Genomic DNA, 9,455 nt, shown 5'->3' on the forward strand with positions numbered 1-9,455 from the left:
ATATATACAGCAAACACTGTAGGTCTCAGGATAACTTGCCTCAGAGACCATATAAATCATAACTGCAGGAGCCCAAGCCAATGAAGAACAACTTGCGGCAAGGGAGACATTCAACTATCTCCACCGCACACTAGGAACACTCTTAAAGGTGCAGGGACCAATCTATGTCACCCAAACTATTCCATTAAGGCATGGGTAGCTAACGTGATGCCCTCCCAATGTTGCAGGACAACAACTTCCATCATCTCTAACAGTTGGCCATGCTGACTGGGGCTGGTGAGAATTGAAGTCTATCATCAGCTAGAGGGCTTTGCTGGATTGGCTGACCCTACATTGCAGCAATGGTACATGGCATGGCCAAATGTCAGGGTTGATGGAAGTTGTTGTCCTGCAACACCATTCAGTATCTGGGAATGGGTAGGTACAGATGCACATTCAAACAGAAAACTGCAAGAGTGACTAGGAGGTTGTCCAGGTATTAACTGTTGATGGGCAGCTTCAAGGGCCCTGTTTCCCATTATTATTGTTCTTGTTGTCTTTAAACTGAATTGGGCTGACAGTCCTTCAAATGGAGGGTGCCAAGGACTGTGCTGAGGAGGGCTGCACAGATAAGGAATGGTGGGAGCCTCCCCCTCCCCCTCCCCTCCCCCTCCCCCTACTCCAGATCTGGTTCCTCTTCCTAGGAGCAGGAGGACAGTATAGATTTGGAACAGTGGTTTGCAGAGGGACCTAGTTCAGAAGGCAGAAGCTGGGAAATACTGGGTGGGGAACAGCTAGGAGATGAAACACTGGAAGAGAGAGGGTTAACAGATTCACAGTCTCTGGACAGCATTCACACACACCCTTCTCCAAAGTCACAGAGAGCTCGGAAAGCACAGAGGGTACAAACTCAGATTACAAGACGTAGTAGATTAATAGGGATGTAAGAGGGTGTGAACCTTATCTGGAAGCACCGCCATTTCTAGGAGATGTGTTCTTTGTTCTCTCGCTGTGATTATTAAAGTTTCAAACTGGTAAGAAGAATCCTTTTCCTTTGCTCTGCTTATCTACTGCCACATGGGGAGAAAGTCAATTCCCTGAAGCCTGACAGAGGGCATCTTCAAATAGAGAGCCCTGACCTCTGAGGGCTCTGAGGGGTCTGTGTGGAGAGGGTAACAACGTTCAGATTTTTGGGCATTGAATTACAAGAGGATCTGTCCTGGAGTGTCAACACAAGGGGGCTTGTGAAGAAGGCGCAGCAGAGACTGTACTTTTTGAGAATTCTAAGGAAAAACAATCTTCCGCAGAAACTGCTGCTTGCCTTCTATCACTGTGCCATTGAGAGCGTGCTCACTTATGGCTTATGTGTGTGGTACGGAAGCTGTACTACCCAGGACAGGATGGGGTTGTGCAGAGTTGTTAAGGCAGCAGAGAGCATTGTTGGCTGCCCACTCTCCACCTTAGAGCAGATTTATGCCACAAGGTGCCATAGGAAGGCACTGGACATAGTAAAAGATCCATCGCATCCTGGTCACTGTCTCTTCGAGCTCCTGCCGTCGGGACGGAGATACAGGACGATGAAGACAAGAACGAGCCGTCTTAAGAACAGCTTCTTCTCCAGAGCGATCTCAGCCCTGAATGGGAAGCCTGGACTTTGAAAGTCATCTAATCTCCCTTGCTGTATTATACTGTATTGTTTAATTAGTGCTTTTATGGAGCAGTCAAGTAATTTCGTTGTCCCCGAAGGGGGCAATGACAATAAAGATATTATTATTATTATTATTATTATTATTATTATTATTATTATTATTATTATTATTATTATTATTTAATGGCAGATGGCCTTTCCTCCTGCCGCAGCCACAGGTGGGGGGCTGCTTCAACCCTTCCCCCTGCAGCTAGGAACCAGCCACTGAAACCATGCCATGTTGGGGGGGTGAGGACTTTACTTTATCCACTTTCTCCACATGATGGCATCTCCCCAGGCTGTTTCTCTGGAACACCTTGGTTCTTCAGAAGAGAAGGCGTCAAATCCTGCCATAGGGCATTGCCATGGACCCCAAGCATACCTTTTTCTTCTATTCTTGGCTCAACACTAATTATTTTGGACCCTGAAGACAGCACCCATCAAAGCAGGAGACGTCTACGAAGGATTAGAAGGTAAGTAAACAAGCGTGCAGACACAGTGAGAAAGAGACAAAGAGGGAGACAAAGTTCAGATTCAAGAATTGCAGCTATTTCTTATTTAAGCAAGGCAGCTTATTAATGAAAGATCACTTACATTTTTATACAGTGCTTGGCTTGCCAGAACTTTATATTTATTTTTATACCCAGCCTTCAGTTTCACGCTGTGATGCTCTGAGTATATGCATGGTTATAAACGAAGAAGCAGGACCCTGAACACTGTGCTTAGAAGGAGCCATTTATATATAGGAAGTAGAGTCATACATATCTGTCTATAACCAGAATGCAGCAGCTAGTCGGATGACTGGGAGTGGCTGCCAGGACCATATAACACCGGTCCTAAAGGATCTTCACTGGCTCCCAGTACGTTTCAAAGCACAATTCAAAGTGTTGGTGCTGACCTTAAAATCCCTAAACAGCCTCGGCCCAGTATACCTGAAAGAGTGCCTCCACTCCCATTGTTCTGCCCGGACACTGAGGACCTCCTCTGAGGGCCTTCTGGTGGTTCCCTCACTGCGAGAAGTGAGGTTACAGGGAACCAAGCAAAGGGCCTTCTCAGTAGTGGCACCCACCCAGTGGAACACCCTCCCATCAGAGGTCAAACAGATAAAGAACTACAGTGGTACCTCGGGTTACATACGCTTCAGGTTACATACGCTTCAGGTTACAGACTCCACTAACCCAGAAATAGTACCTCAGGTTAAGAACTTTGCTTCAGGATGAGAACAGAAATTGTGCTCCGGCGGCGCGGCAGCAGCAGGAGGCCCCATTAGCTAAAGTGGTGCTTCAGGTTAAGAACAGATTCAGGTTAAGTACGGACCTCCGGAACGAATTACCGTATTTTTTGCTCTATCAGACTCACTTTTTCCCTCCTAAAAAGTAAGGGGAAATGTGTGTGTGTCTTATGGAGCGAATGCAGGCTGCACAGCTATCCCAGAAGCCAGAACAGCAAGAGGGATTGCTGCTTTCACTGCACAGCGATCCCTCTTGCTGTTCTGGCTTCTGGGATTCAGGATTTTTTTTTTCTTGTTTTCCTCCTCCAAAAACTAGGTGCGTCTTGTGGTCTGGTGAGTCTTATAGAGCGAAAAATAAGGTAAGTACTTAACCTGAGGTACCACTGTATACAATAGTTCATCTGAAGGCAGCCCTGTATCAGGAAGTTTTTAATGTTTGACTCTTACTGGTGGGGTACAAGATTAATTGATAGTTCCACATCAGATAGAGACCTGGAATCTAGTGCACATGTGGTTCAAGACACCTACAACAAGAACAAACTGAAAATAGATTTGTTCATCCTTTGTTTGAAAGGGAAAATATGGTGTACTCCGAAATGACTGAGGTATTGCCAGACCAGAATAGGAAATTGGTGCATACTTGGGACTCAGCTATGCAGCTGAAAATATAAGTGCATTATACAAATGTGACACTAGATAACCTGGTAAGTTAATGGCAAATACCACATATATTTTTAAATGTTTTTTATATATATATAAAAAAAATTCACAGTGTTTTTTCCACATATGCATAGATTCAGCCTTATTCCAAGGGAACACTTTCCCTAGAGTTCTTTTGGAAGAGGAACTTCCTTTAACTTTGAACAAGAGACATGAAATCATTAACATATTTCATCAGCAAACTGACCACATGCATAATCCAAGATTACTTGAGTTGCGATATTTTGTTGGAAGGCATATAGATAGAACTCACTAGCATCCCTGCATCACACAGCTCATTCCCACTCTTCTCTTTTTACCTGCAAAATATGAGACCTGTAAAAAGGATCTCCTGCATCTATTTAAAAGGTTATAACAGCTGTGGGAAGCCTATTTGATTCCAAACTGTGGTTCTTCAGGAGAGAGTTAATTCTTTCCCTTCTGCATTCCGATTTTGCCCAATAGGACAAAACATGCAAATACCTACATGGTGCTGTATGTTTTTCTCCATGGAACAAATGGCAACTAGAAAGGAAAGATAATTTTAATTGAGAAAATGTATGGGGGGGGAGGAGGGAGGATAGCTATCCACATGCTTGAAATCAGAAGGGAAAATAGGAACCAAGATTATCACTTATTTGCTATACTAAAAATAGGGTGCTGCTAATAGGAATGGATAGTGGAACAAAGTAGCATTGCTGCACTTAAATAAATTCATCATGGGGCTTTTAGCCACAAATTAGATTTGCCACAAACGAGACGGAGCTCTTGCCTCCATGTAAAAAACATTTTGGAAGAAATTTAATTTAATTTAATTTTTTTAAGGGAGAAAAATGCAATTCTATACCTGTATACCTTTATGGGTGGCGCTGTGAGTTAAGGGTGGCACTGTGGGTTAAACCACAGAGCCTAGGACTTGCCGATCAGAAGGTCGGCGGTTCGAATCCCCACGACGGGGTGAGCTCCCGTTGCTCGGTCCCTGCTCCTGTCCACCTAGCAGTTCGAAAGCACGTCAAAGTGCAAGTAGATAAATAGGTGCCACTCCGGTGGGAAGGTAAATGGCGTTTCCATGCGCTGCTCTGATTCGCCAGAAGCGGCTTAGTCATGCTGGCCACATGACCCAGAAGCTGTACGCCGGCTCCCTTGGCCAATAAAGCGAGATGAGCGCCGTAACCCCAGAGTCGTCCACGACTGGACCTAATGGTCAGGGGTCCCTTTAACTTTAACTATACTGTGTGTGTGTGTGTGTGAGAGAGAGAGAGAGAGAGAGAGAGAGAGAGAGAGAGAGAGAGAGGGAGAGAGGGAGAGATACTTTATAAAAGTATTTATATACCTCCCTCTCATAAGATATCAGGGTGGTATACAGCACAACAAAGACATAAAACACCACTGAAGAGAGTGATTAATGAAGGAGATGAAAATTTGGGAAATGTTATACACATGCATGAATAAATTCCCTTCTGGGGCCCCTCTGGGAATAGGGTCCCTGAAGCTTAAGGTTCATTAGTTTCATCGTAGTTCTGTCCCAAATATGAGCCTCCATTCTTTGAATTTATGTCACCAAGAGCACATGTGATTTATGCCCTGGGTCAGTAGCTTTCCAGTAGCCAATGAGTTTCATTTCCTAGTGTAAACAGAGCACAGATTCATTTTGTGGTGCAAAACGGCCTATCATCTGCATAGTGCCCAGCCAGCAAGCCAGCTTTCTTTTTCTTAATGGTATTTCGCTTTTAACAATATAGCACCCTAGTGACCTATTGCCACGGTTACTGCATGTTTTAAACTGGTGTCTGCAACTCTTCATTGGGATTACTATAAACTCATCAGGAAGCTGTTGTGTTTTCATACTACTGAAGAGCAGCAGAACAGTAAAAAATGCTTGTCAGAGCTGTTAGCTGCTACTTTTCAGCAGCAACTATTAATCGCTGGGCCCAATGTTTCCAGAATTGTCACTTTACAGAAGATTTTTTTAAAGGTCCTTGAGTATGGGAGAGAGCACATAAATAAGAGTGAAGGGGAGGAGCTAAAGTCTTTGCTGTCAAGAATTTTTGAAGGACCACTACAGACCACCTGGCTGCACCCTATGTTTGTTACCTCCTTCTTGTTCTTTTATTTGCATCTCCCTTACAGGGTTACATTTGAGTTGCTGGGTCTGGTACAATGTTAAGCAGTACATCGAGTTGTTAAATAGATACACTCTATCCAGAAGAAGCCTCATTGAATTCAAAGAGTTTTGCTTGCAGTTAAGTGGGTACAGCAGAGATGGGGGAATCTGCGGCCTTCTGGGTATTGCTGAGGACAACTCCCATCAGTGCCAGACAGCCAGCCTGGCCCAGGTATGATAGGAGAGGTAGATCTGCAACATCTGGAGAGCCACAGGTTCCTCATTCTTGGGGTACAGGATTGCAGCCTTGATGTTACTACCGAAAAATTTATTTTCAAGGAATGTGATCCTGCCAAAGGCTTTAAAATCTTTGCACTCTTACCAAGGAGGAAGTTCAAAGTTAATGTTACGGTGTAAAAGATGTGTGGATCCAGAATAGGCCTCCTCAGTCACTCTGCCTCAGCCCAGTATACCTGAAGGAGCGTCTCTACCCCCATCGTTCTGTCCGGACACTGAGGTCCCACGCTGAGGGCCTTCTGGTGGTTCCCTCACTGGGAGAAGCAAAGCTACAGGGAACCAGGCAGAGGGGCTTCTCGGTAGTGGCACCCGCCCTGTGGAACACCCTCCCACCAGATGTCAAAGAGAAAAATAACTATCAAACTTTTAGAAAACATCTCAAGGCAGCCCTGTTTAAGGAAGCTTTTAATGTTTAATAGGTTATTGTATTTTAGTGTTTTTTTGCAAGCCACCCAGAGTGGCTGAGGAAACCCAGCCAGATGGGCAGGGTATAAATAGTAAATTATTATTATTATTAATTCTTATTGGAAGACAATCTTACATGGCTACGAGCGATCACCAAAGAGGAAGAAGCTTCTTTCCGAATACACAAGCAAGGGATTGTGCTCTCTCTCAAACCCCATTTTCATCTTAGGATATGCATCCACCATAATTTATCCTTGATGTTTTTTATGCAACCATAGCTGGACCTCCTTCTTGCTCTTCATCCTTTCTGCTTCCCTTGGATTGTTCCTCCCTTTAGTTGCCACTACTTAATGTGCATCCTCCCTTGTTTATTATTAGGCTGCCCTGTGCACGACACAAGCAATATATTTACATTCCTGGCTTCTGCTTATAATCGGCAGGCAATTTGAATGCAGTTTATACACTGGAAAGGGAAACACCACACTGAGTTTTGTTTCCTTGAGATGTTTTCCAATGTCCCCTTTCTTTTTCCTTTTTGCATGATAACTTGGTAATAAAGGCAGCTGCTTTGAACATTTTCAGACAGAGGAAATGGTAACCCTGACAACAGGAACCATGGCGCACGTGTGATCTTTCAGCACAGCACCTGCATAGTTTATTCACACCCTCATTGGTTCTCTCTGTAATATTAGTAGTTGGAATTCATTAGCTTTGTTGAATGGCTTTCCGTTTTGAAACCCCTGTTCTTTTCCTCTTTCTCCTGCGTTGCAGTTCCTTGCTGTATCTCAAGCAGTGGGTTCTCTTGTTCCGTGTCGGAGGCTGCAGACTGATATATACCTATCTAGAACTTCCAAACTCCTGGGAACTTTCTTCTGAGTAGACATGCACAGAGTTACACTGTGTAGGTGCAGGTTTTCAGTTGTCATAACACCCTAGCCCATGTGCTTTCTTAAAAATCAGTTGAGCACATTAATCTGGGACACGCATTTCCACACTAACCCACACAGACCACAGCCCAGCATGTTTCAAAAAAAATTATTCATGGCATATTGTTATGATTTTCTTTACTGTAACAGTAGTAATAGCTGTGACTTTTTCCGAGAGATCTGAATGTACAGAGAGGAGATTTCTCCAGGGTTGATAAGCCGTTCAATGAACAGCAATTGAGTAACTCAGTTTTCCAATTAACTCTTTCTTTCTTTCTTTCTTTCTTTCTTTCTTTCTTTCTTTCTTTCTTTCTCTCTCTCTCTCTCTCTCTCTCTCTCTCTCTCTCTCTCCTTGTTGTATTTTTTAAAAATGCAGTCTATAAATATTTAAATATTTTATATATAAACTCAACTCAAAGCCTAATCAATAAACCAATTGAGCTAAGGTACATTAGCTTTAATCTAGTTTAGTATTTTGGCTTCACTTGGACTAAATAATATTAAATTCCAGTAATGTGATTCCCAAACCATTTAGCCATATGTTTTGACTTTACAATACTTCAAAGATCAAATGTACAGTAAGTACCCGATAACAATGGGGCAGTTATAAAGAAATAATGTGTTTCTCTAACTGGTGGTTGGTTGAAGTTTTTTTTTAAGTAATCTATTGCAATTGCTTCTGCTTAATAATATACATTTCAATTACAGTGGTACCTCAGGTTACATACGCTTCAGGTTACATGCACTTCAGGTTACAGACTCCGCTAACCCAGAAATATTATCTCGGGTTAAGAACTTTGCTTCAGGATGAGAACAGAAATCGTGCTCTGGCGGTGCAGCAGCAGCAGGAGGCCCCATTAGCTAAAGTGGTGCTTCAGGTTAAGAACAGTTTCAGGTTAAGAACAGACCTCCGAAACGAATTAAGTACTTAACCCGAGATACCACTGTATCTGGAATTTGGTTCATCTTGATTGTGATAGAGTTACCATTATGCCTGTCACAATGCTTTTTTCATAGAACCACTTCATGCATTCATGATACAATTGCAATAGGATTTAAAGGGGAGGTACTCGAAGGTACTAACATGAGTCTGACCAAACTGCGGGAGGCAGTGGAAGACAGGAGTGCCTGGCGTGTTCTGGTCCATGAGGTCACGAAGAGTCAGACACGACTAAACAACTAAACAACAAAACAAAGGATATACTCAATATTACATTTTAAAAGGCAGTGTGCTTTGAGGACATTTGCTGTACTTTCTAATACAGTGGTACCTCAGGTTAAGAACTTAATTTGTTCTGGAGGTCTGTTCTTAACCTGAAACTGTTCTTAACCTGAAGCACCACTTTAGCTAATGGGACCTCCCACTGCCGCTGCGCTGCGCTGCCGGAGCACGATTTCTGTTCTCATCCTGAAGCAAAGTTCTTAACCTGAGGTCCTATTGCTTTTGAAAAAGAACAGCAAGAAAAGGATTTTTGCCTTTGGCTTCATGGATACCTAGCATATAAACTCATTTAACTCAGTGCTGCAAACATGGAGTTCCCCTCACACAGGAAGAACTTATAATGACCTCCTGATGGTGAGAGGATCTGAAAGAGAGGATAGGCAGAAGACATCTGGGCAGGTTCAAATGATGAAAGACATACCTGAAAACCTAACTGAAAACCTAACTGAAATAATGACGGCAGCTTCGCTTAGGCTTGGAAATGAACTGGCAGCCATTTATTTTCTTTTAATACTGGTGCACCTAAATGGAGATATGCACACCTAAAAAAAAAAAAAAAAGGTGGCATAACATAACACATGGCTTGACCTGTCAGTACTATATGAAATATTATGGAATTGATTACAGTATCATTCTTAATTATGTGAACGGGACTATCTGCAGCTCACTGAGAAAATACTCAAGCTTTGGCTAATCTCTTCAGAGGCATTTGCTTGTTTAACCTTGACCAGTATCAAGCCTGCTGAGATTCATTAATCAAAAGCACTATCTACGGTTTTGCAAGAAGATCGACTCTAGTTGCTAATTGCTGATCTTTAAGCAACTTTTCAATCATGCATGTGGCTAGGCTGAGATATCCTGCTCCCCCAAGTGGATGCCTTGTGCAATTCAAAGTCCTTGCCACA

Source organism: Podarcis bocagei (assembly GCF_964188305.1).
Source record: "Podarcis bocagei genome assembly, chromosome: 8".
NCBI lineage: Eukaryota > Metazoa > Chordata > Lepidosauria > Squamata > Lacertidae > Podarcis > Podarcis bocagei.